Source organism: Ambystoma mexicanum, chromosome 5q (genome assembly GCF_040938575.1).
Source record: "Ambystoma mexicanum isolate Mex_15411 chromosome 5q, UKY_AmexF1_1, whole genome shotgun sequence".
NCBI classification, from domain to species: Eukaryota; Metazoa; Chordata; class Amphibia; order Caudata; family Ambystomatidae; genus Ambystoma; species Ambystoma mexicanum.
Window position 1 is genome coordinate 1,334,595,764 of NC_090933.1, and position 27,996 is coordinate 1,334,623,759.

The 27,996-nt window shown below is 49.2% G+C and overlaps 1 long non-coding RNA gene across 1 annotated transcript; it reads right to left on the reverse strand.

Annotated features, from left to right (window-relative positions):
* Positions 1 to 801: 801 nt before the first annotated feature.
* On the reverse strand, positions 802 to 27,497 carry LOC138498097 (uncharacterized). Its single transcript, XR_011278696.1, has 3 exons — positions 27,309 to 27,497; positions 1,015 to 1,113; positions 802 to 913 (listed from the first exon to the last, which is right to left on the reverse strand). It is a non-coding gene; the product is annotated as an uncharacterized lncRNA (long non-coding RNA).
* Positions 27,498 to 27,996: the final 499 nt, after the last annotated feature.

Below are 27,996 nucleotides of genomic sequence, written 5' to 3' on the forward strand. Positions count from 1 at the left end.
TATGAAAGACTGATTGACTACCCCTCTCTTTTAGTCATGTATGGAAGCTCAGGTAAGGGTAAAGGGCAACCTATACTTATAATTAGTTAGGTTATCGCCTATTTGAGAAAAATAGCGCTGACACTGCTGCTTATTACAAATTATCTATCTCTTTAATGATTATAAAAAATATCTTAAAAAACATTTCAAACTAAATTTTCAATCATAACATTCATCATTTATCTCATCTAAAAGGGGAGTTCTAAAACTGGAAGAAACACTTAGTGCATAACATTTCATCAAATATGCATTCATGACATGGAAAAAACATTGGATTTTCCTTTGAACGGTCGACATATGTTTCGGCCCAATATCGTGTACCACTGTTGTCAGCGGTGGTCACGGAAATCAATGCAGGGCCATCTTCAGGACAATAATTACTTTATGGTAGATCAATCTTGTTCCCCATTAGTACACAAACACATCTACAAAAATACATAAATAAACATATATTAAAATAGGTGAAAACATTAGTTTAAGAAAAAGAGAGAGACTGAGAGATTGTGTGTTTCAACTCAACTAATTTTAAGAGCGATGGCTAGTTTTTTATGTATAGTACTAAACCCCCACTTAACACTCCTGATCCATAAACTGTAATTTAGACTATTGAGAATAATCAGACTTGCAGGTATCTTTAAATTTCTTAGAAAACCCTTGTCTGATATTTTTGTATTGATCAAAAAAGAAGTACAACCTAATTAATTTTATATTTGTACTGATTTCCGCAATTGATTAGAAATGCCAAGAAGGAACTTACTTATTCACGTCTTTTATTTATGTTTCTAGAATTTCATCTTGATTGAGCTGTAGCTTTATTATTGTACTTGATCATGTTCAAGAGAGTAGAATCAATGAAACTCCCTGGTGTGCATGCCTACAAATAATTGAAAAGTCACTACTTCAATATGGTGGCTCTGTTGATATCAACTTGGTGCATGATAATTGAAGCCGTGAAAACACAAATTGACAACTTACATTGTGATAACAGCTGTTGTATGTATGGTTTCACGTTGAATATGGCCTGGTTCCTTTCAGAGGGTTATTTGGGCAGGTGTTCGAACAACGATTTGTTTCCTAAGATAACAAAGCAGAGAAAACGTATAGATGTAGACATTCTCGGTTTAAGACCCCTAGTCATACGCAACTGAGTTCAGTGTGTTAGCCATTTTATGTATAACCTTTTCTTGCATTTGTTTTCTTGTCAAATCGTATAACGTGGTTGCGAGCTTTTATTAACTCTAGCGTGTTCTACAATTGTTAACGTCTAAGCTTAATTACTTCTGGGATACCAGAACATGTGCGCAGCCTGGCGTTTTTTTTGGCAGGGGCATTTAACCTTTTACAAAATGCAACAACTGTTTCATGCTTTTGCATCTTAGAGTCTTATCTGTATGCCGGCCCGCTTCCTTTCAAAGAAATACGACCAATATCATATGTTTTCTTTGTTTTTTAGAGATGGCCGTTACCCTACGTTACAATGCCATAAGTCCTGCGCTTCTTTGGCGAGCGCTGGGGACCTGGTGCCCCCCTGCTTTCTGATATAAAACATTGTGGTGGTATTGTCAGTGAAGACCCGCACCACCTTGCCCTTGAGGGACGGCAGTAACAATTTGAGGGCCCAAAACACAGCCCGTAGCTCCAGCACGTTGAAGTGCAATGTCTTTTCCTCTGGCAGCCACAGGCCTCTGGTGTGAAGACTTCGGGTGTAGGCTACCCATCCCTCCAGGGAGGCGTCCGTCGTTACCGTCTCCTGATGTGGTGGGGTCTGGAAATCTGCACCTCCGGTCAGATGTGAGCACACGCCCCACCACCTTATCGCCCGACTGAACCCCTCGTCGAGAGCGATCTTGTCCTGGAAGCTTCTGGACACGTGAATCCAATGGGCGTCGAGGAACTCCTGCAGCGGCCGCATCCGTAGCCTGCAGAGTCGGAAGACGACATCATGCCGAGCCGAGACTTGATGGCTCTCACCATGGTGATCTTCAGAGCGAGAAGCTGTTGCACCATGCCCAGGATGGCCGCCACCATCTCCTCCGACGGTGACACCAGGCACGACACTGTGTCGAGCCGGGATCCCAGAACAGTGAGTCCTGCGCTGTAGCCAAGCAGGACTTTGCATAATTCACAGAGAACTTCAGATCCGTCAGTAGGTGGACAATCCTTGCCGCGTGATCGACGACGATCCTCCTTGAGATGGCCCGGATGAGCCAGTCGTCCAAGTAAGGTTAGACGTGGATCCCTTGTAGTCGCAGATGTGCCGCCACCAGCGCGAGGCACTTGGTGAACACCCTTGGTGCCGACTTCAATCCGAAGGCAATGGCCTTGAATTAGTAATGCTCCCCCTGAACGATGAAGCGCAGAAATTTGCAGTGTTCCTTGTGAATTGGGATGTGGAAGTACGCATCCTCCAGGTCCAACGACGACAGGAAGTCTCCCTCTTGTAGCTGTCCGAGCACGTGCTGAACAGTGACCATTTGAACCTTCTGGGACTTGATGTATTTGTTCAGTCATCCGATGTCTAGAATGGGCCTCCAGCCCCCGGTCTTCTTTCTCACGAGGAAATACCTTAAGTACACTTCGGAGCCCTGGAACCGCTTTGGGACGAGCTCTAACGCCCCTTTATTTTTAGCAAGGCCCAAACCTCCAGCAGCAGCTGCGGGACGTGGTTTTCCTGAAGGGCCACCGATGATATTTGCGTACACTGCCGTTGAAACTCCAGGGTGTGTCCGTGGGCGAGAGCACCTAGCACCAAACGGTCAGTGGAGATGGTCTTCCACACGCTGACTAAGTTCACCAGCTGGCCTCCCACCGAGGTGCACGGGTGGGGGCCACGGCCGGTTCATTCCTGCTTGGACGTCGATAGGCCGCTTTGGGGTCCCTGCCGAAGACGTCCTCCTCCGAAAGCATTGGAACAGCCCCTGTTGGTCTCTTGGGCCGAGGAGGAGGGTGGTGTGGGGGTCGGCGGTACGACGAGGTACTCCCGCCGTAATCCTTGCAACAACGGGGAGACTTGCCTCCTGTGGATCGAAAGGACAGCTGTCGCTGCCGTAGCGTGCCCAGGGCACGTGCCGTTTCCGCCTTGATGGCCTATAGAGACTCATATATAGCCTTCCTGAACAGATTGTCTCTGTCAAAGGGCATGTCCAAAACCCTTGTAGGCACATCATGTCGAAGGTTGGTGGCTTTAAGCCAGCCACGACGACGAAGGCAAACGCTGTTACCCATTTGGCGGAATCCCGCGTCGGTGAGGTCTGTGGCCACCTCGTCGCCTTGCAGAATTTCCAACGCCTCCGACCTCTTGTCGTCAGGGAGGAAGTCCAGGATGGGAGAGAACTTTAACCACAGCTCCCGGTCGGAGCGTGCTACGATAGCGAGGGCGTTGGCAGCCTTGATGGTCGTCGTTGCAGAGTAGATCACACGTCGTCCAATGGCATCTAACTTCTTCCCCACGCTGTCCGGAGGGGTGGACTGTTAGGACAGTTTTTCTGAAGTCGAACTAAGGGCTTAGTAAAACCATTCAACTGAGGCAGTACAATAATCCCCTCCTAGTATAAGGCTGTACCACCTTAGTATGTGGTAGCATAGACAGAGCAGCCAGGCATATTTTAGGAGGGAGAGAGGGCTGTATAATCAGTACAAATGAAATTGTCATACAAATGATCCAAAGAAACACTGAAACACTATGCATTGTAAAAATAAAGGATTTATTTAAATACAAGTAGGCCCAGATAAATCTAGGGGTAAGTAAGTACTAACACATATGAAATCACAGTATAAAAACACAACACTATACTTGAAAGTACACAGACCCAAGTATAGACCTTATTTGGAGCCCCTAACAGTAGTTCTAGGGAAGTCAAAACCTTTTCATACACATTTAGTATAGGTCAAGCCTATTCTTGGGGAGTAAAACCCAATGGTTTCTTTTTACAATTACATTCAGTAATGCAAGGGCAGTAGACACTTCCAGTTGTAAAATGATTCTTAGCACAAATCACATATTCAGTCAAATGGACAATATACTTTTGGTGAATAGTGAAACGCTTATTCTAGGTGCAGTAAAAACCTATAACTACTTTTGTGAAAACACAGGTATACTAAGTGAGTAAACCCTAAGGATGTAATATACAATTACAGGTGGTTTTAAAATCAGGGAACCCCAGATTGAGGCAAGCAGTAACTCTTATTTTTCTTTTTTTTTTACTTGTATATATCAAGGTTACTTGATTTTACAAGGATGATCAGTAGAACAATTCTGTTACTGTTTCTTTTGCTTGTTTCTTTTCTCTTTTTTTTGTTTTGTTTTTCGTTAAGCATCCTGCGTACATAATTCTGTTCTGCAGTGACGAGAGAAGAAGGCTTCGAGCAATCACTTTTCTGCCTTTTTAGGCTCTGCACCATCTCCCGATAAATTATTTGTTAGATTCAGCTTGTTGCATTCCGCCAGTGCTGCTTCGAGGATTTTGGCAGTAGCTATTGTCCATGATGTTTTTTCCCCGCTCATCAGACACCACCACCAGGATTCCTCGTCTCTTGTGGTATAGTTTGCTAATACTGGCGAGAGGTAAACTCATCTGAGCTGTTGGATCGCATTGCATGACATTAGGAGATGTCGGACCGACTCAGTCTGATCTTTGTCTTGGCGTAGCCTGCAGGTCTTGGTGCTCGAGAGACCTCGAATTAAGAGAAGTTCATTAGTTGGTAGCAAGTTTAAACGTGCTCTCAAAAAGGTATGTCTTAATGATTTGTTAGGTATCTCTTCAGGAACTGTGTTGTTACATTCAGCTTCTTTGGGTGCTGCGGTAGATGGGAAAGGAGTTTGTTCTTGCTTGCCTTATCCAGAGTGTCAATCCAATCTGTCTCAGCTAATTTCTTTTTGATTCTTACTGGGTTTCAGATTAGGTTGTCCTCTGTGCAGGCTTTTGACTCAAGCTGTTTTCTCTTTTGATTTACCCATGTCGACAGCATTTTGCAGTTTCCTCCTTTTGCTTCGTTGTCGATCAGTTTGTACAAAGGAGGGGCATCAGGAAGTAGCGTTTTTCTGAACAGTGACATACTGCTGAATTCGAGAGTAGTTTTAAGAGAGGTCAAACCTAGCTCTCTCCTAATTGCTGGAATTGAAGTTACCTTTGGTAGAATCATCACTGATCTCCAGGAATAGCCCTCTAGTTTTTGCCAGATCTCGGGTATTGATGCTATTGCCTCTGCTCCATAGACCAACCAGGGGACTACCTTTGCCTTGTAGAACTTGATTGTTGGGATTAAAGAGAAGCATCAAAGTTTTCTGTCCAGCATGCAGGATTGCGTTGTTAATGAGCGGGTTTTTGTCCAGAGGAATCTTTGCATACTTAGTTCAAATTTAGAACGGTCGACCATCACTCCCAAATATTTGAAGTCGGTGACTGTTTCAATCTGAACGTTGTCAAGGTTCCAGTGGAAGGTTTTTTCTCTATTTGCCTTTCTTTCTAAAATCAGGATCTTCATTTTTTTCTTGTTGATTTCAAGATTGTTCCTGCCTATGTAGTTCGACAAGTTGTTCAATTGCTGTTGTAGGCCGATCTGGGTCTGGTCCAACAATGTAATGTCGTCAGCATATAGCAGTCAAGATACTGGTACGCCTCCAATTTTTGGTGGAAATGATCTGGTGGACAGGCACAAGTATTTTATAGTCTCCAAGAAAGGTCCCAGGGTATTGGGGTATTGCAGCAACGCATGGTCACAGCAACGGTTCGGATGGCTCAAAATGCAGGTCTTCTTGAGTCTAGTGGGTCTCACCAGACTCTGGGTCGGGGTCGTCGTTTCGGAGTCCCCAGGTCGATTGGAAGGAAGGGCTACAGCAGGCTCCGGTTACACAGCATGCTCTCCGGTCGCTGGAAATCGTTTCTGCCGCTTTTCCTTCGTCATGCTCTTCGGTTTAAGTTCCAGTGGTCGACATATCTTCAGCTTCCAGGTTCACAGTATTTATCAGGAATTACAGCACAACCTTTGCATTCTCTCCCCGCATTTTACAAGAAGGGGCGGTCTGGTTGTCCAATCAGGACAGCGAGCCCCCCACTGGGATTTGTCACCATTCAAGCAAGGTGTAAGACAAAGGGCTGGGGAGTTTTGGACCCCTCCCTCACTTCCTGCTCTTACAGACTGCAGCCTGGGCGGGGAGTCCAGGGGACTCCCGCTGAAGACAAAAAACACACAAAGGAATTTCCCGCCTTGGATGCCAGGGAAAGGAACAAGAAACACTAAAATTGCAAAAAAAAGAAGACGGTGGCTATTTTGGTAAAAATGAACACCCTTAGGTCCCTTTACTGCAGCTGTGAACACAAAAAGGTGCACCAAATTAATACAAGGTATCACTGCCACCAGCCATTGAAGGTAAGCTTGTCACTTACAGAATTGTTACAGTTTTAATGTGAAAAGGGATACATTGTATCTCCCCAGCACTCCACATAAGGTGGGGTATGGTGGCTTCACAGAATAAAATGTAAAAGGGATCCAAAGAACTGTAGTTTGCTCAAGGTTAGCACGAGAAAGTAAAAGGGGGAGCCCCTAGGGCAACCCAGCAACAACAGGCACGTATTGCAGATAAGTTGTTAAAGATGATAACTTTAAAAAGACACTATGGAGAGTCTTAAAAATAACACCCATAAAAAGAGAAAGATTATGTGAGTGTGGAAAAAGGTTCCCACTCAATGAGGTATTAATGAAAAACATCCCAATAGTAAAGCAAAAAGTTCTGGGGTTGAACCAGGAAAGGAAGATTTAACAGTTATGTGCAAATCTTACCCAACATGGACACTGCAGAGGAAGAAGGGGCCAACGACGACTTCTTGGCCGCCGCCGAGACCACCAAGTCCGGTCACAGTTGGGCCTGCAAGCACTTGGGCGCAGAGTCTGGCACCCTGTACTTCTTCACAAGGCGATCCCTCTTCGCCGGGGCCGTACAAGGGTTCTTCACGTAGAGACAGGCCCTCGTCCCAAATGTCATACAAGAGTGGGACCGAAAGGATGGTCTTGCTCTTCGCCTCACGGCACTGGTACAAGAAACCATCCTTCTCCTCTGGTGCGAGCTGGAAGAGCTCCGAAGCTCTGGAGATCATCGTGTGAAACAAGCCTATCTCGTTCGGCGGGGAGGATCTGAGGGGCTGTGACGGGAGGTCCCCCACCCCGCCGTCATTGTCCGTGCCCGTCTTCGTCGCCATGTCAGGGTCGGGGGGGGGAATCTAAGAGGGCGGCAAGGTGTGGTAAGGAGGCATAGGGTGCCACTTTCTCTTCTTGGCCGGCGGTTCCCAGCCGTCACCGGTGAAGCGGGAGGTGCTGCCGGCACAATAGGCATCCTCATCTGCCTCTCGGAGACAAGAGTATGTAGCGTAGATAGGATGTCCACAGAGGTCTCTAGGCGGCAGCTGAGGGGGGAGGTGGCAGATGAGGCGGTGGAATAGGAAGCTGTGGTGCCGGCAGAGGGTCCAGGCCCTCATGACTTGTGGCTCTCCGTCGCCTTCCGCAACTTTATCCTCATCTTCGTCGCCTTCATCGTCGCTCTCGTCTTAGGGCCTGGTCCCGACGTTCTCCTCCTGGATGGTCTGAAGGTAGACAAGCTCCTCCTCCGAGCAGACATCCGTGCCCTGGAGGACCTCCACGCATCCCCCGGCCCCCCTCTTCGCATCCAGAGGGGACATCTTGGGGAGATGACCGGCATCTTCTTCTCTGGGGTCTTCTCTATGGGCTGGAAAGAAGACTCCCTCCTGGCAGGTAGGGACACTCTTGTCTTCGGGGGGGTGTAAAGGACCGGAGGGGGGTGTCTGTACTCCTGCTCTCTATATGGTAGAGGAGAGGCACATAGGACCCCAGCCAAGATTCTCTATTGTTGGTAGCAATGGACGAGCAATCAAGGCCTAGCTTCTCATGAGGTGATGCAGGCTGGTTCTTAAGTACAGTGTAGTCCCCAAGCACCCACAAAGGAATGTCCACACACGGTATTAGTGAAAACACAGTCTTTATATAATTAAGGTTCAAGGTTATATACACAATCACAATAACTCACTTTGTGCTCAGTTAATCTACAATGGCAAATATATACAGTTATAAGTGGTACCACACAATTATTATCAGATTTCATTAAAGTGCATCAATTGTACTCTTGTCAAATGTCACACAAATCCATTAATAAAGGTAACCAACAATAGACATAGGAGGAAAGCAGTTGGTTAGAACAATAGGCAGAATACTGCCTCTGTTACCTAGATACAGTTCTGTGTTGAGATCCCCCCACCTGGGCAACCTATAAAATAAAGATATACTACAAGCCCAGTCCATATATTGTTCACAAGAGTCTTTCCAATAGTTAAGCAACCCCAAAGTACCTGGTGTTGTAGAGTTCCTAATCGGGAAATCGACAGCCCTTCTTGAGTGCACTCCCTTTAAGGCAGGAGCCACAGGTCGAACAACGTCCGGCGATGAACAGGGTGAACTACGGAGGTGAAGTGGCAGCTTTGTTCCTAGCGGTGCTCGTCGACGATGGAGCGTAGACGTTCTGGAAGGGAGAGGCATGCGGGGCACCTCGATGTCGATAGTTCGGGACCGCAAAGAGTTTGAAGAACTTTGTCCCAGCAAGGGCATCGGGTCGTCGGCATCTCTGTGGTCTTCAGGTGGCGGGAAACCCATCGGTGGATACTCCTCGGCGGCCTTGACTTTCTCCGGCGAGGCAAAGTGGTCGATGGTGCAGACGAGAGCGTCCTTGGATCAAAAAGGTTTTTAGGCAACAGGAGCACTGCGGCTCCCGTCAGCGACGGAGGTCATCGACGGTGATGGACACCAGTCTGGGCGCTTCTCCTTGGGATTCCGCAGCAGTCCTCGTCTCCGGTCGGCAGCCTTTCGTGGGTCTGTCTACCAGGGAGTTTTGGCAAAGATCAGCTGGTGCACGATGGTCCCTCGTAGCTCGGGGAGAGGTCTCCTTACCAGGTCCTCTCTTGGATCAGTTCTTGAAGACACCGCAGCTTTCAGATTACACGGAAGGGACCAGCGGTTCACCGTCTTCTTCCGGCTCGGCTTCGAGAGTAAGAATCAAGTATCAATTCTAGCAGTGAGAGGCCCCCAGATATACTGTTGATCTCCCATTCATTCTGCTGGGTAACACACAGGCAACCAATCACTCAGAAGGGCATTCAGGTAGTCAATCAGCCAATTAGGCGCACAGTGCATTCATCCCATTCTTCTCCATCCAGACACTCACAACACAGAATGTGGATTCGGACAAGTACCACACCATTCACCACTACAACCTGCATTCATTCCAGTTTCGGGCAGGGCTGTCTCAGTCATTGTGTCAAACACCAGCTACTAGACATCCACAACACTGAATGCATATTCTCACACAATCCATTCACCCAGCTCCCACCCACAGGCGTACCCACAACATACGGTCGTTGGGAAGGCTCCAAGCGGTCTGGTTGGCACTTCCCCACAATACCCTATATGGAACTTCCACCCAACAGGCAGTCAGGGGGAAGGGACAGAGTCAGGGCTTCATAGGACTTTGGAAAAACAAGGTAACAGGCAATAGAAAGCAAGAGGCCACAGGGGCCATCTTGTTTCCTATCAGGAATCAACTGATTCCAATGGCAGGGCCTGGGTATCCCACAATGGAGGATACTCAGAGCACCTGTCACATTTAGCATGGAGCTGCCTCCAGCCCATACCCTGCTCTGTGGGCCACACACAGGTTCCCAAAAACATATACCAGGGGCACAGGGTTGTACCCCCACACATGGGTGCCATAAGGGTATCCCATGGGTCTGTACACCAAACCAAAAAATAGAAAGAGCTGCTCCGCCAGGAGTCCCACATGGACTCCTGGGCAAAAAGCAATACAGAACACAAATGAAAAAGGACTACAGGACAAGGACAGAGAGGCCCTGTCCCGCCAATGAATTTCCAGCATCACAGGTGCGCCCTGCGGGTCCGCCTCTGCGGCTTTGAGAGGGGCGTCACCACCACCTCGATGCAAGGCGGGTCCTTCGTCAGGTGTACATGGGCTTCCATGGTCCTGCTTGTCCTTCTCCTTAGGGGGAGGGTCAGGGCCTCAGTCTCCCGTGGCCTTCTCCGCCAGGTTGGTCTTGGACTTCTTCTTCTCCGTCTCCGGGGCCACCTTCAGTTTGTCCGGATGGTCCGACTTCCTCTAGGACGACGATCCTGAGCGCTGACTGGTGACTGAAGTCGCTGGAGATGTCGGACGCGCCCTGGCCGCCGAGGAGCCCGCCGCAACGGCGCTCCCAGTGGCAGTGGACTTGCGGTGCCTAGCCTTTTGTTGGACCCCCGCGGGTCCAAAAAAAGTCAAAGGACTTAGAAGCCCGCTCAGAATTCCCAGATTGTTACGCTCACCTGGCTCCCACCAAGGCATCGATCTGGACTGGACTGATGCGGTCTCCATCCAATGTGATGTGTAGGGCCAAGATGACGGACTGGACTGGCCCACCTAGCTTCGTTTGCTTGGCCCGTAGGAATATTCTTCTGCAAGTGGAGAAAGGGAATTAACCACCTGTGGAGTTGAGCGTAAATCCCCCCACCCCGCTGTTCTCCCCACTGATCACCTTGGATGTTCCTTTTTATAGTCTCACCTGATGATTTGAAAAGATGAGCTCTCCATCCTACATTGAGCACAGGGGCGCGTAGATAACCAGTTGCTTCACTGGCTCAAAGGAATTGGTGAGTTCCAGGACAATATTGACTCTGAGATTTCCGGCAAGACACCGTAAGTATGTAGTTCGGAAGAGTTCAAATGTCTGACTTTCACTCTTGTGAAGTCACTCTTCCCCGATTCCTTGCAGGTTGCAGCTTGACCGTAGCGAAGAGTTCCTTGTGGCAACCGGTAATATTCAGGTAAGGATTTGTATTATCCAACACAGTTAGATAAAATAATGTCCATATGTAACCTGTTGCTTTCTCCCTTATTCAGGCGCTGAGAGAAAGTATGAAATCTCAGGGAATAATGCCTCTGCCGGTAAAATCAGGTAAGTCTTTTGTGGTGAGGAGGGTTCTCCTTGTTAGTCCCTTGTTTCACCTTGCTGTCCTTTTGTTTCCCCTTAGGGGCTGGGGTTCGGCTAGGATGCAGTGGAAGCTGCGCTGACCCGTGAAGAAGAATAGTACCCCCGGTGGTAAAATCAGGTAAGTCTTCTCTGTGTATTCCCTTGGCTCACCTTGCTGTTCTTGTCTTCTCCTTAGGTGCCGGAGTGCGGCGGTAACATGCAGGAGGATGCAGTGAAATGTGAAGATGCTGCGAAGGCCAGTGAGTTAAGCGCAGCGCTGCAGCAGGCGAGGCGACACGCATAAAACAACTTCTTTCTTCCAGCTCGAAAGCGCAATGGATCGGGAATTCAGGTAAGGATCAAAGGTATTGCTCTTGTTCTAACCTTTTCTCCTTCTTTCTCCCTTTTTCTAGGAGCTCCAAACTCGAGGCAGGCGTGGCAGAAGACTGGATGCAGACTTGCAGGCACGGTGAGCGTTACGCTGCTGGATGCAGAATAACGCGAAGCATGTGCTGCTCTTCGGGCGTGGTTTAAATAGCCTCCAAAGTAGTCCCAGGTAGTATTCCTATTTGTATTTGGCTTGGAGCTCTTGCAGCATGGTCTGCATCAGGTAAGTTTGCAGCATGGTCTGCATCAGGTAAGTTTTAACCTATGAGCCTGGCGCCTATGGCGCCAGGACTGACTCTCCATATGAGCCTGGCACCATAGGCGCCAGGACTGCACCTAAATAGCCCCTAGCGGGGGCTGTTGGGCTTGCTTGGGGTAACTTGATGCCTGCTTCTGGGGTTGCTGGACTTGGTCTGGGTCCCCGGGGGTAGGCATTATGACACAGATCCGGGAGAGGCATGCTCCTGGGACCCACCCAGTGCAGAGGCCTTGGCCTGTAGCCATTCCTTCAGCCGTCTATGCTATCCTTCATCGTGCGAGTCGAGCGCTCGGAGCAAAATACACAATCTTCCTCCTTGTACGTCGGGTACAGGCAGTAAAAGCATTAGGAATGTTTATTGTCCATATAAACATTCCACAGACCGCAGTCGGTACAAAGCTTGAAAAGAGAGGGGGATTCCTTCTTCTTATCCGCCATGATCCACGCGGCGTAGGCCTTGAAGAATCTTCTAAAAGCCTCCATGAAGAAACTCGATGAAATTCACCCTTGAGGGGCGCTGAAAAGTCCGAAAAACTGTTCTCCGTTAATCGGAAGGTTGATCGATGGAGCAGAAAAAAGCTTGAGAGCTAAGCACGATGACTCCCAACACTTGAATCTGCAGTAAAAATCTGAAGATTTCTGCCAGAGGAGGGGCCTAGGTAGAGGGCAGTCATTGGCTGGCGGCAGTATGACCCAGAGCTCAGTGATTGTGTATTTGTATTTAATTATATTTTATATAGCGCTTTTAGCCAAAGTGCTTCACAGAGAACAGTCAGTAGTACATTAAAATAGCAGTAGAAAGCAGTGTTCAGGGTCGACCAGTGACAATCAAGCGAGCAATTGATGTAAGGGAGTTTTTAAGGAAGAACGAAAGAGAGGATAGGAGGTGATAGACAGAGAAAGGAGATTCCAGTGGAGGGGGGCAAGAAGTTGGAAGGAACGGAAACGAGATTGCACACAGGGGGTACGGGGAACATTTAGTCAAAAAAGACCAGCAGAACGGAGAGGCCGAGAACGAGAATTGAATGAGAGAAGAGAAGCAAGGTAAACGGGCCAAGACCATGAAGAGATTTGAACACTAGACAAAGGAAGTTGTATTTGTGTTGAGAGGGAAAAGAAAGCCATCCGAGAGAGTCAAGAGCAGAGGAAATTCAGATTGGTTGTTAGGAGAAAGACAGTTCAGAAATGAAACTTGATTTTTTCTTTTACCGAGGATTCCCAGCCTGACGACGGTGAATATTTATGCCAGACCCCATGCTGGAGAATCATGAAGATCTATAGTGGTAATAGGAGAAGGAAGAGGAAGGAAGGAAGGAGCTAGTCACAGAGGTATTGGTCGTAGAGTGGTGGTTGGAGATAGAGGAGTAAGGGTGGAGGTGGGAAGGCGGAGTCACCTTGAAAAATAACAAACACCCTGTCAACCCAGTAGGCCCCAAGAGCCATTTTGATTGTGGCAATAGAGACAATAAAAACCCTTGGAAAATCCCATCCCCGGAGTAGTTCTTTGTGACGGGCATTGTTAGGGATTCTGTACCAATACCCTTTAACCTTAGAGACCCCCAGCTCTTTGCTGGACTCTGGGCTTTTTAATTTTTACTCCTGAGTGTAATTGTAATTGGTTATTTATAACGTGCTTAATACGCAGAGGTTTCTAAGCGCAGACCCGGGGATCGACTATGTCAAAGGCAGAGGAGAGATGGAGTAGAATGAGGACAGCTGGAGAGTTAGAGTCCAGAGATGTGAACAATTCTTCATGGGTGTTCAGAAGAGCAGTTTCCGTGCCTCTGGATGCTCAGAATCTAGATTGATGGTCGTGGAGACCGCCAACAAGTTCTATGTCAGGTAAATTAGGGTAAGGCCAGTTTCTCCAGGAGTTTCCCAAGGAAGGGGGTGATAGAAATAGGGCGGTAGTTGGCTGGGCAGGTAGGGTCTGCTGAAGAATTTTTCAGGAGTGAGTTCTTGAGGGAGGAGGGTAAATAACCAGTATCAAAAATGTGCTTGCAGAAATCTGCGAGATCAGGGCCAAGAGAGCCAATGTTATCCTTAATGGTTCTGGAGGAGCAAGGAGAAACCCGTTTGGATGAGACCTTCATAGAGCGGACCACTCTGATGAACTCATCAGCTGTGACAGGGGAGAAGGAGGAGAGAGAAGGAGGAGGTCAAAGGTGGCAAGAGTGTGTGGGAGGGGTTGGAGGAGAGGGTAGCACGGGTGCTAAGGGTGTCCAGACTTTTAGTGGTGAAGTGTGTGGCCAGTGCATTGCAGAGGGCCTGGGATGGAATAGAGAAGGAGTAGATTGCAGAAGGCTTGGCTAGTTCCCTGCAGATTTAAAGAGTTCAGCCGTGTTGTTGGATGCACCAGATACCCATGCCTGAGTGTGGGCCCTTTTCTTGGCACGGATGGAGAGTCTGTATTGTCTTCGGAGCAGGCGGCAGGCCTGTTTGTCAGAGGGTGAGCCTAAGGTTTGCCACTTCCGTCCTGCAGCTCTGCACTTGCGTTTCAGGGATGCAAGTTCAGAGTCGTACCAGGTATTGCGCTTGGGAGGCAGGTTTCAGGCGAATCCTCATGACTATGGCAAGAATGTCCAGAGTGTTAGTAATGGCCAGATGGAGGATGCTGAGAGCAGAGTCAGAGGTAGAGTCTGGGTGGGGGCAGAGGGGGATGAAGGTGGATGTGAAGGCAGCAGCTGACACTTGTTTCATCGGACGGATGTTCGTGAATAAGGGTGGAAGGGCTGGAGAAGGTGCAGTCAAAGGGTTGAGGGCACCCAGGTAAGAAGAGAGGAGAGAGTGGTCTGACCAGGAAAGAGGTGTGATCAGTGGGGCGGGAGGGAGAGAGCATGAAAGATCAGAGTGGATGAGGGCGTCAAGAGTCTCCTGCTGTGTGGGTTGGACCAGAAGGGAGAATGGAGAGGGAGAGCGAGGTGTAGAGGTCAAGAAGGAGAGTGGATGCTGTGATAGCAGAGTACAAGTGGATGTTGAAGTCAACCAAGAGAAGGAGGTTGAGAGGAGAGAGGAGCAGAAATCAGCCCATTCAGAGAGGAACAGATCGTGGCAATGGTCAGAGAGGAGGAGGGAGAGATGACCAACTTGCAAACCAGGCTCTCAAAGGAAGAGTAGAGCTGAGTGGGTATGAGGGAGGAAGGAACCCACTCAGGGAAGATTAAGGCAACCCCACCGCCAGCACGGTTAGGTCATGGCTTGGAAATGATCTTGTAGCCATTGAGGAGAGCAAAGTCAAAAGCAGTGACTGAGCTGGCATTGAACCATGTTACGGTAGGCGCTAAGGGATTACCGGCACTGCTAAGGTCACCGGTGCCAGTAATCCCTTAGCGCCCTACTACAAGGTCCCTCAGCGGGTCCCATCCTTAACGCCTGGTTTGACCAGGTGTTAAGGACGGGACCCGCTAAGGGACTTCAGAGCTAATAACAGTGCCTCAAATTGCAGTACCGTTATTAGCTCCTTCCCCATTCCCATTGAGCCCTATGGGGGCTCGAATGGGAATGGGGAATGGTGTTTGGCATGGGGACTTACCGGGTCCTCTAAGGTCGGAATGACCCTGTAGGTCCCCATACCGCCTACCCGGACCTGGTATGCGGTAAGGGAGTAGCCATGCCGCTAATAGCGGCATGGTTACCTCCTACACTGTAATGATCCTAACTGTGTTTGAACACCACCCCATCCGTGCCCCCTTGTGACTGTCTTTTTTTAATATAATGGTTTTGTAGCTTCAAGAAGGAGGCAGATGTCGGTGAAGTGTTTGTTGGCTGTGAAGGCGAGCGTCCCCCAGATAGCACGATCCTCCCCACGATGAGAGACAGTAATGGACTCTCCCAAGATGGGAATAAGACTAGGACAAAGTGCGGGTGAGCTTAAATGGGAGTTTATCGATCAGAATAGGGCATGCAAAGGACTCTGCAAACTCCAAGAGCGCTCTGCCTGACAATAGCAAAGACAGGCGTATATATTTACAAAAAGTGTCACAAGAACCTACATGCTATAGGGGGCACAAGTTTGTGGGGATTGGGTGGCGACGACTAACTATAGGTGTTGCTGCGATGTGGTTTGAGGACGTCACTGGTTACCCTCGTGGGTTGGCGTATATATTTACAAAAAGTGTCACAAGAACCTACATGCTATAGGGGGCACAAGTTTGTGGGGATTGGGTGGCGACGACTAACTATAGGTGTTGCTGCGATGTGGTTTGAGGACGTCACTGGTTACCCTCGTGGGTTGGCGTATATATTTACAAAAAGTGTCACAAGAACCTACATGCTATAGGGGGCACAAGTTTGTGGGGATTGGGTGGCGACGACTAACTATAGGTGTTGCTGCGATGTGGTTTGAGGACGTCACTGGTTACCCTCGTGGGTTGGGCTGGGCCTGGCAGGTCAGCTGGGCTCATCCGGACAGTGTTGTTGTGTCAGCCGTGACCAGTGTCAGTGATGAACGTCTTTCCTGGCTTTCTGCCCTAAGGCCACGCACACCGCAATCATTCAACATTGCAATATTATCTTCTCCGGTAAATCTTCCAATAGGTTATTCTACAGGTTAATGCAACACAGGAGGAATGCACCTAGAGGGGGGTCTTTTGGTGATACATCAATACATGGTTACCATCGTCCTGTTGATCGGGTATCACAGGTCGCGAGGTTGGGTCTCAGGGCATGGGACGGCCTGTCCGTATTATCATGTCTCGTTAGAAGTCATTATGAATGTGTTCCTGTGGGGGCGTGGCTAGGACGGCCATGTGAGAGGACACACTCTAGTGGAGCTCCTGCGATCCTCGATTGATCCTTGATGTGGTTGCAGCGGGAGATGCCTGCCAGCGCTGAAAAATAAAATCCAGGACTCTAAATGCAGGGAGCGCACTCGTTGAAACTTTGGTGCACGGGCGATGCACGGTCACAAAGTTACAACCGTCTTTAATTACGAGCGCTGGTTGAGAAATGCGATACAAGATGGCGGCGAGAACAAAGGATTCTCTGGGGGCGCTGCTGTGAGCCCAGCAGAGATCCGCGATCGCTGAGCGCACCCTGTGTGGACTTTGGAGGGCCTTGGCGCTGTGGAGTGGAGGGCGCGAGGCGTGCTGATGTGGCCGTGCCTGTGGGCCTAGAAGTGTGTTGGCGATGGCGAGGCACCTCTGAAGCTGCGCTTCATGTGCGCGCGGGTGCACAGCTGGCGGCTGCAGAGACTCTTGAAAAAACAAACGAACTGGTGGCGGGCGCCGGGCCCGCTGAACAGACAGTTCGAACGCTGAGGGAGCTACAGCGTATACATTGTATCGGCGCGCTGAAGCGGACAAGCCCTACGCTGGGCACAAGGCTGGCTACAGCGAAGTAGCGGTGGCCCCTTCGCCTGGAGGCAAGAAGCTAGCTGCACACACACGATAGCAGTGTTAAGTCCTCACATAGGAGTGGTAATAAAATGGATTAAAGAAGGCTGCCAACAGCTCACATTTGAAGTCACATACGAAGTTATACACTACAACTGGACTACCAGTGGGTGGTGAGGTGACTGGCGTTGAGAGGAGAACTAGCACCTAGAGGCAAGACACACTCCTGGGGGGTGCTTTTCAGGAGCCTCGGATACTGTGCAGACCAGACACTGAGGCGCCTTGAGGTGCACTGACAGATATATAAAGCTCTGGGAGAGGTGGGGGGTGTGAGGCGACACCCGAAGCACATATGCCAGCGGCGACAAGTTGGGAATCAGGAAGAGACACAGTGCAGACGTCCTGACTTGCTAACTCCGGAGAGGTTGGGACCTTACTGTGTGCCACAGTCGGTTGGAAGCAGAAGTTAATCTGGAACATTGCTGGCCCTCAAATACATTGAGAGGTGGCCTCTCCTACTGAGGAGCCGGGGGATAATACCTTGGACCGGACTGCGGCTTGGATGGCCTGAGAGCTGAAGGGGAGCCGTGGTGGGAGAGTGCTGGGCCCACAAGGGCATATGACTGACAGCCACTGTGGGATTGTAGCGGAGACCGGCGGTGCTGTACCGCAAGGGCGAAGGTGTGTGAGAAAACACAGCCCATCTGAGGCGTGGCACGTGTAACAGGGACACATTTGGGCACAGCTGTGTTGGCCCCAGCGCTGCCAAGAGTGGCCTAGCACCTGGTGAACTCCCTGTGCGTGGGGTGGTGCTGCTGGCTTTTGCCAGGACTGCATAGCAGGATGTCTTCTAGAATTGTCAAGCCCAAGAACAAGCAGTCCACGCTGGAGACCTACACCAAGTCACCCCCGGGCGCAGAGAAGGGCACAAGTAAAGATGCTGGCACGGCGGCAGCGGAGACACCGGGCACGATCCGAGAAGTGCTGGCAGCGATAGCGGATCTGAAAGTTGCCTGGGAGACTAAACTGGGCCTGGCAATAAACGACTTGCAAGTGGGCCTGGACCTCAAGATCGGTGCGGTCCAAGAGGAAGTCAATTTGCTGAGACAGGACGTGCGCACGATCGCAGAGCGGACTGGAATCTTGGAAAAGGAGATGGCCCCGAACACGGCAGCGTGTGCCGCCCACGGATCGGAACTCCATGCCCTTGTGCAGCGGGTGGGCAACCTGGAATAGAGGGCGGAGGAGGCAGAAGGGCGTGCCCGACGTGATAACATTCGTATTGTAGGCCTGCCGGAAGGAATGGAGGGGTCTAATCCGACAGAATATGTGGAAACCATGCTCCTGCAGGAGATTACAGGTGGTGCACTGACCCAGGGGTTTGCAATTGAGAGGGCGCACAGAGCCTTGACAAGAAGACCGCCCCCAGGAGCCCCCCCGAGACCACTGATTGCAAAGATTCTAAATTACCGAGATCAAGAAAAGATACTTGAATTTTTTCGGAGGGGGGGCGATTGAAAGGGGGCCGGCAAAAATTGCGGCGTACCCATATTATACTCTGCACGTACAGCGCAGCAGGATGAACTACGGGGCGGTGAAAAGAAGGTTGAGAGAGGCCGGCTTCCGCTACATGTTGCTCTACCCAGCCAAATTGAAAGTGTTCTACAAGAGCAAAACTCTGTTATTTGAGACGCCGAAAGACGCTATGGAATGGCTGGATTTGCAGGGACGCCCTCAGGGGTTGGATGTTCAGACGGGTGTTGCAGAAGATAAGTAACTTGCAGCTGAGTCACCTTGGGTGGCATAGACAAGACATTGGGACTGGACTATAATGTCAAATAGAGCTTGTGGGGCATGTGCATCAGCAAATATGTGCTGGCGGGCCCCGGTGGATGCAACCATCCCATTCGGATAAATGGAAGCTCCAGGGAGGTAATCCTTGAACCCCTTAGTAGTATATTTATTTAGGTCACTGTTAGTTCGGTGACGCCCGTGGGGCCCTTGTTTTCGGAATCGTGACAGGACCAGATGCGGGGGGGCCTGAGGTCCAGGGATGGAGCTGGGCATTTGTTGGGGTCGGGAGGGGTGGGGGGAGGGAACGGGTTGTGTGCAGTGGGGTGGAGTTTTGGGAAGAGGAGGGGGGGGTGTATATATGGTTATGGGGAGTTTAAGTTTTATCATGGGCCTACATGGAAGAGTCAGAATGTGGTATTTGCACTACATGATTAGGCGGGATCAGCTGGAAAGCAGGGAGAAGGATATTAACGACCTAATGGAGATCTCAAAATAATAACGTGGAATGTCAGGGGCCTCAACAGTTATTTAAAAAGAAATAAGGTCATGCTATATCTAAGAAGGCAAAAAATAGATATTGCACTATTACAGGAGACGCACTTGACGCGGGAGAAGCTGGAACTGGTTAAGAAAAAATGGAGGGGGACCGTGGTGGGCTCGCCATATTCCGCCTATGCTCGAGGAGTGTTGATTTGGGTAGCGCCACATGTCCCGTTCCAACCAATACGAGAAGTGGTAGAGACAGATGGGAGAATGGTCATACTAAAAGGGCTGGTGGAGAACAAAGAAGTAAGCATTGTAAATACGTATGCCCCCAATCGAAACACGGCGGCATACTTTAGAACTCTGGGCACCAATCTTAGTATGTCTGTGGGGAGTGCGGTGATTTGGGGGGGGACTTTAATTGTGTGTTAAACCCTATGGTAGACAGATCTGATAGCGGGATGGATAGGCCCACCCCAGCGGCTAAGGCGTTGCAGGCACTGCTAGTGGATTTAGGATTGACGGATGCGTGGAGAATGAAACATCCTAATGATAAACAATATTCGCATTATTCGACCCCGCACCAACTACATACAAGGCTTGAGTATGTTTTTGCCACAGCAGATGTAATGACAGAGATTACTCAAATCGAATATAAGGCAAGGGTCCTCTCGGATCACTCGCCTCTGATTCTTGGATGGCAATATCGACCCCCGAGGGCGAGGATAAGGTATTAGGGATGAGATCACTAACTTTTTTGAGATTAATACTGGTAGTGTTGATTCTGCGGGCACATTATGGGAAGCCTTTAAGGTGGTGATGCGCGGGGTTGCCATTGCTAAGTCCAAAGGGCTACAGGAAGGGGTCTTGACTGACCTACAGAGGACAGAAGATGAGCTAGAAACTGCATTAAAGAATAGCAGGGTGGACACCGAGCTGGTACTCACACTACAGCAGCAGTGCGCAGAGCACTGGGAAAGGCTCTGTAACCTCAATTACAACAAGTATATTCAGAGGCAACATGCGGGTGGAGATAAAACAGGTCGCCTTCTGGCTTGGCTATACAAAAACGAGACCCCTAGGCCCCCGATTAGGACAATAACTAGTGGAGATGGGGACGAAGTGGCCACTCAAGAAGGGGTCAATAAGGAGTTTGCGGATTACTACAAGGTGCTATATGGGGGCGAGGCGGGGCGTGACCAACAAGAGATAATTGAAACGCTAGAAGATATAGGACTGCCCAAGATCAGTGAAGAGGAGAGAGAGGAGCTGGATGCGCCAATCACCTTGGAGGAGTTGGTGGAGGTGGTGAAGCAGTTGCCTACTAGTAAGACCCCAGGAGCAGATGGGTTCCCTAGCGAATTTTATAAAGTATACAAAGAGGAAGTGCTCCCCCCGATGCTAGTAATGCTTAATGAAGCGTTTGAACTCGGAAGGTTGCCGGAGTCGCTCAGAGAAGCGATCATAATACCGCTTCCCAAACCCAACAAACCAGGGCATAGTTGCGGCTCCTATAGGCCTCTGTCGATGCTGAACCAGGACAGCAAGATATTGACGGCTGTCCTGGCAAACAGACTGCGGAAAGTAATCGGTAGATTGATACACCCTGACCAAATGGGCTATGTCCCGAATAGAAATATAACTCATAGCCATAGGAGACTCCACCGGGTGATCGAATGGGGTAGCAGGAATGAGGGTGAAATGGCGATCGTGTCTTTAGACGCAGTAAAAGCCTTCGATTCGGTAAAATGGTCATGGCTATTGGCAGCCCTGCGAGGGTACGGAGTGGGGCCAGGCTACATCAGGTGGGCAAAGATGTTGTACAGTGAGCCGCTAGCCAGAGTCCGAACAGGATGGGTGATATCCGAGAGATGGCAACTTAGTAGAGGCACCAGGCAAGGGTGCCCCTGGTCTCCGATGCTTTATATTCTAGCTCTGGAACCCCTGGCAATATACCTCAGGCAGCAATATGATATGATAGGTATTGAGATAGAGGGAGAAAGACACCGAATATCCTTGTACGCAGACGATTTATTATTATATTTGCAATACCCGGAAGAAAATCTCCAATACATACTTGAAGTGATGGAGAGGTATGCGAAGTTGTCAGGTATAATGGTGAACCCTCAAAAGTCCGGCATATTCCCGTTAGGTAGCTATAAGGGAACCCCTGTAGACAGGTTGCCGGTACTACAAATACCCTGGGCGATTGGCTCCTTTCGTTACCTTGGAATAGACGTGTATCAGACGATGGAAGAAGAACATAGATACAACACCGAAATAGCCATTGGGAAAATTAAAAACAGCATGAAATTTTGGGAGAAGCTGCCCTTAGCAATGATGGGACGGGGGGGCTATGCTCAAGATGGTGGTCCTGCCCAGGCTCCTGCATTACTTTAGTAACATCCCATATTTGATACCCAAGAAGTTTTTTACTAGGTTGAATAGCATGTGTAGGGACTTCCTGTGGCAGGGCACCCGGAATAGAGTGGCGTTATGGAAACTGCAGAACTTCTACGAAAAAGGAGGTATCAGACTGCCTAATTTTTAGGCTTATTATTTGGCGGGTCAACTACAATATGTGGCTAAATGGCTCTCTGATGAAGTGACCCCTGAACACAGGCTGTTTGGGCAAGACTGTACCCCGTATTACTTGCGAGAAATGATTTGGTTGCCTGAAACCGAAATGAAGGAGCGCCCTGGAATGATGATGCTTGGATGGAAAATCTGGCGTCGAGCATGCCGCATGATGGAGGATCCATTCCCATGCTCCCCGCAGATACCACTGGTCGCTTTGACAGGAGGGGATAAACAGATGAGGGTGATTATCAGGATTTACTGGGAATCGGTGGGGTTAGTAACGTTAGGGGATGTCTGGCAGGGGGGGACCATTAGAGATTTTAAAGAACTTCGAAGAGGCAGGATTACATACGGGTCAATATGTTACGTATAATAGGATGGTGCAGAAGATCCGGCAAATATGGCCAGAAGCAGTATTGACAGAGGAACCAGATGCAGTCGTGGGGGCAATATATGACATATCAGAGGGGGGGCACGAGATCTCTAGATTATATGAAATGATGATGACTAAGGTGGGGAAGGAATTGACACGTCTGAGACTGGATTGGGAAGCGGAGCAGGGAGCCCCGATGGAGGATGGGATGTGGGAACGTGCCCTGGGCTATCACAAGAAAGTGTCGAGAAACACCAGGCTACAACAAATCCAGCTGTATATAACGCACAGAGCATACATGACCCCTTTGAGGATATCTAAGTTCAGTAATTCTGATAGACAAGCGTGCCCTAAATGTAACCAAGAAAATGCTGACATGACACACATGTTTTGGTCATGCCCAATAATTGAGTGCTTTTGGGGAGAAGCAGCGCAGAAATTGGCAGAAAAGGGGGTTACGCTTGTCATAGATACGGCGTGGGCCTGTTTACTGGGCGGGTTCCCCAAATCACGGAAATTCAAGCATGTTGTGAAACTGAAAGATCTGGCATATGTGCTCGCAAAACGGAGAATTGCCATGGGTTGGAAGAAATGCCACAAGCCACGGGTGGAAGTATGGTGGAAAGATTTGCAAAAATGGGCGGAGGTTGAAACGGCGGTATGGCAAGAAACGAGCAGTGTGAGTGGGGAGGAAGAGGCGGGTACCTTGATGGCATGGAAATCACTAATAGCAGAAATGTTTGGAGTAATATCAGACCCAACAGAATCCGAGGGAAATGAGACCCTGCCGCATGTAGTAGACACAGAATGTGAATAATAGGTAGGCTCATTGAGGGGGGTGGGACTGGGAGAGCAGTGACTAAGATAAAATGGTGTGTAATGGAACTGTTACAATTATACTGCTTGGTTGGTTTGTATTGTTTTGTTTGCATAATTAATTAAAATATTTAAATAAATATATATATATTAATGTGTTCCTGTAGTGTTGCCATAATATTGGGTGTCCTACTTTTACAGGGGCCATTAACCTAGGCTGAGCCGGTGGGTCGAGGAGCCTAAGAAAGGGCGCCTTTGGATCTGTGTTTTAAGGCCGGGGTTTACTGCTGGGTTGTAAATAATTCAGGTGGCAGGCCGTGGCCTTGGGGGCTGCGGGGGAATGTGAATGTTTGAAGCGGCTCCAGCCGAATTGGGGGAGGTGGAGCAGAGCAGCACAGGCCTCTGCTTTTTCGTCTGGCAGGCTTCACTGGGAGGAAGGGGGAATGGCCTTGCATGTGCTCACAAAGGTATTTTCCTCGTGTGTTGCAGTTTAAGTGGAAGAAACATAATCATTCACATAATGTACAATACTCATTGAGTCTTTTCAAAGCTTATGTTTTTGACATTGTTAGTGCCTTTCACATGGCCGTTTCAAACACGTTACCTATACGTTGAGTATTTAACAACCACAACATTTTGTTACATTTCTATACATGTGCGGTAAGTGAGGTAGTAGTAAGGTTGGTGGAGCACGCGGGAACAACCCGCCAATGAGACTGGCGGCAGTGGCACATGGTGAGCTTGGACATTCATATTGTGCATTTTCGTGCACCCCTTGCATGAGCTCCCAATAGGGTTGCATTTGTCTTCCTTTGTGCTCTAGCAGCATTAGTTCAGTTATGGCATGGGACATGGGGGTGCAGTCTTCTCGGAGAAACATACAATATGAAAAAAAACCCGGGACACTTTTACTATTTGCGCATAGCTACGGGGATGTGGGTACTTCATCCCGAATGTCATATAAGCACACATTTTGCCATCTTCATGGTGGCTACAGGTTTTTAGTCAGAAAGGTCGTGGAGAGAATGGTTTCATCACAGGTGGTTTGCTCATTAGTATTTGGGGACTCTGTTTTTGTCCGGGGACCATTTTACAGTTCTTTTCCACCCCGGCCCTGCTGGCCGGGTCATACTGGAAACAGCGATACACTGCGGAAGGTGAAATGTTACAGTGTTGGTATCTGCGAAGGAAAAGACTAAGTATGGCCAACTTAGTCACACAGCCGCTCTCCGTTATACCCAAAACAACGGGTTATGAAGTTAAAAAGACTTTCTTCAAAATATTCCTGTATATAGCTAAACGTGCTTGTATCCAATTTCAAAAATGATAGTCAAAAAGTATCCAAGTCAGAAATAAATTCAATAATAATTTATCAAAAAGATCATTGATAAGAGCACAACACTAATGGAATCTTAGTGAGGCTGCAGCTACACATCACATGTTAGGTATGGACTTATTATGCCAATGCATTTCGGAGTATACAAACTCCTTCATCAGGGCAAGTCTCTATACCGGTGTGTAGCCAGTGTAGCTTTTTTTAGGAGTGTCAGGCTGTCAGTAACACCCGTGGTCCAATAAAGGACAGCGGTCACAACGGCTTTCTGAAATCATCAAAGGTGCTGCATGGCGCTCCAAAAGGCTCCCGATGTCAGGGAAGTTGGGCGCTGCAACTGGACACTCTGCTTGGCCATACTTAGTCTTTTCCTTCACTGTCACTTTTCGAGTCAGGGTGTCTCCAGACTCTTCACAGCCAGCTCCCTAAAAGTATTTTTTGAGAAGCTTTATTCTTCTGTTTACTTTGTTACTTCATTTCAAGAATCATCATACAAAGTGGTGCCCACTTATTCCTTTCCTTTAACAGCGTTGGTATCTAACACTAGCTCATGTCCGTCTGCTCGTGGGAACGGGCTCTCAGCGGATCCGCCAGAGAGCTGCGGCCACAGGGATAAGTGAAACTCTCCGAGGGTGGGGGCCGCGCTGCGGTGCACAGGGCTCAAACCATCTTTATTTCACAAAATGGCTCCCAGGGCCTAGCTAAATTCAGCATGTTTGGTCAATGTCTTCAGCCAGTGGCCCACCCACCACCTGGGCCCTGGTGGCAGGGGGAACCCCTGACAAGCCATGGACTCCACAAGGGGGAGAGGATGCAGGGGAGGGGGGTCTCTTGGACCAATCCTCCCATACAGCTGACATATAGTGAATATAACATTTAGTGAATCATGGCACACATTCATTCAACAAGTACTCTTTAGATGTATGCATACCCACTCATACCAAGGCATGAAACCTCCAATAGTGCAGATCAAAAACAACACAGGGGAAAACACCTCTGGCAATGGTGATCATTAGTACAGTAAATTGTCCCCAGATATAATCAACATGGTCTTTTCCTTATCAGTCTCCATGCCCACACAAGATATTTACATGTTGAGAAAAATATTGGAACATCACTAGAATCGGAGCAGAAAGTTTCACAAATGTAAACACACAGGGAGCAAGTCGCAGAAACAGAATGGTCCCACTTATCACAGAGGCTAGAGATTGGTAGAGTCCCTATTAGAAATTGAGCATACAATGATCATATTTGTGGTTTTCAAAACCCAAATACACCTCATAACCCATATTCTGCTTCATATTACAGTAGCGCAGCAAGGCAGTCGAACCTTCAGCTTTAGCAACAAAGTTGCGTTCAAAATTCATCAATGCCGCCGATTTCACCTCTGTCTGGACTGCATTCGTCATAGCTGAGGGAATGCACCAAAGTTCACTCAAGCCCAGTACTCTCATTTCTACCTTAATATGTACGACCCACAGCAGAGCCGCAACCCCAGCCTGGTCAAAACATCTTTCACAGCCTCCCTATGCTTAAAAGTTCATTGGACCACAAGCAAACTCAGTAATAAATTGGGTGCAGTCGGTATGTAGACTTTGGATGCCCGTTTCCAACCAAACCAATATATTCGGGGTAGCCAAATGGAGACCCAGCATGTTCGTCAGATATTTATTTTCAATTGTGGCTAGTAGTGAGCAGTTTGTATGCTCCCATAGCTCCGATCGATAGATAGCTGCCTGCCTTGGGCTTTGTAAGACAGCAACATTGCCAAAGTTGCTCGAGAATCTCTAGAGGGCCCCACTGTATGTAGGCAATGAGCCCCTCGCCTTGGCCATGTGCAGATCCCAACAGCAGGCCAACGCCACCTTCGAGCCTAGATAATCATAGTGGTCGACCCGATCTATGCAACCCTCTTCCAGTTCTAACCTTGGGGGTTTCCTTTTCTTCTTTTCCTCCACACTGAAGACTGTGCTCCTAGTTTTTAAGGCATCGGTGGCTAGGTCATTACCCGCACAGAAATCCTCAGAGAGCTCAAATTGTTTTCTTGGTGCCTATCGGTTTGAGAGAAGGACCGCATCATCTGCGACCATTAAGACTGGGATGGTATCACCAGACAGTTTTGGGGCATCAGTACACTGTTGGTTAGAATGCACAGCACCCTGTACCAATGCCCACTACACAGCCCTTGTGTATATGCCCATTACACCCCCACGCCGTGCAGATGCCCACTACACGGCCCTTGTGTAAGTGTCCATTACACCCCGCCCCGTGCAGATGCCCACTGCACGGCCCTTGTGTTGGTGCCCATTGCCCCCCCACCCGTCCAGATGCCCATTACACCCCCACCCGTGCAGATGCCCATTACACCCCCATCCCCTGCAGATGCCACTACACCCCCACCCCGTGCAGATGCCCACTATACTGCCCTTCTGTAGATGCCCATTACACCCCCACCCCGTGCAGATGCCCACTACACCCCCACCCCGTGTAGATGCCCATTACAAACCCACCCCATGTAGATGCCCACTACACCCCCACCCCATGCAGATGCGCACTACACGGCCCTTGTGCAGATGCCCATTACACCCCCACCCTGTGCAGATGCGCACTACCCGGCCCTTGTGCAGATGCCCATTACACCCCCACCCCCTGCAGAAGGCCTTTCTAACACCCAGTGAGTGGGATCTGATGTTTGCATCGGGGAGCTGGACGGGAACCCGCAGATACCGCGAGCGAGCGGAGCGTTGCTAGAGAATGACACGTTATTAATTGTACCAGCATGGTGTATAGCGCTGCGACACAACTATAGCGCTTAAAGGCGCTGTATAACCCTGTGAAAGTGCAACGTAATGCGCCGGAAGTTGGTTCTACGCAGAGAGGCGCGGCTTCTCACCTGCTTGTGTCCGCGCCATGAGATAAACAGGGATCAAGCACACCTCTCAGAGGCGCCCTTTGCCCCCAAGCAGTGACGTGAAATAAGAAACATGGGGGCCCCTCCGGGGCTGCACGTGCATTACGTAACGTACGTCAGAGGCAGCACCGGCCACCACCCACCGCTCGCGACCGGATGGTGACTGCAGATTGCCTGGGTCCCACCCTCAAAGAACAGACATGCGCAGTGCTGAGACACTGCTCACTGGAGCATGTGCAGGAAAGGATCCTCCGCATTCATGTCCTACGCAGTGTTGCCAGGTCTGCTTATTATAAGCGACTTTGGGCTTGTTTTTGCCCAAAGTCGCTTATAATATTTGGAGGTCGCTTGTCGCGGTTTTTGTCTGCTTGTTGGACCGTCTGTGCGCGTGTAATTGGGCTTGTTTATATTGCAGTTAAGCCCATTACACGTCGCACAGAGCGTCCTGCACTGGGCTGCTGGCAGCACTTGATGGCAATTGCTGCTTTGTCTTGCTCTCGGGTGCGCCCTGTATTTTGCATATGCATAGGTGTTTGGCACTGATGGGGTCGTTACTTGCCCACCAGGTGGCCCATCAATGCCAAATGCCTAAGTATATGCAAAAAGAAAGCGCCCTTTAAAAGTTTTGTCATGCAGACAGGCACACTGAGATGTAAAGAAGGGGATTGGT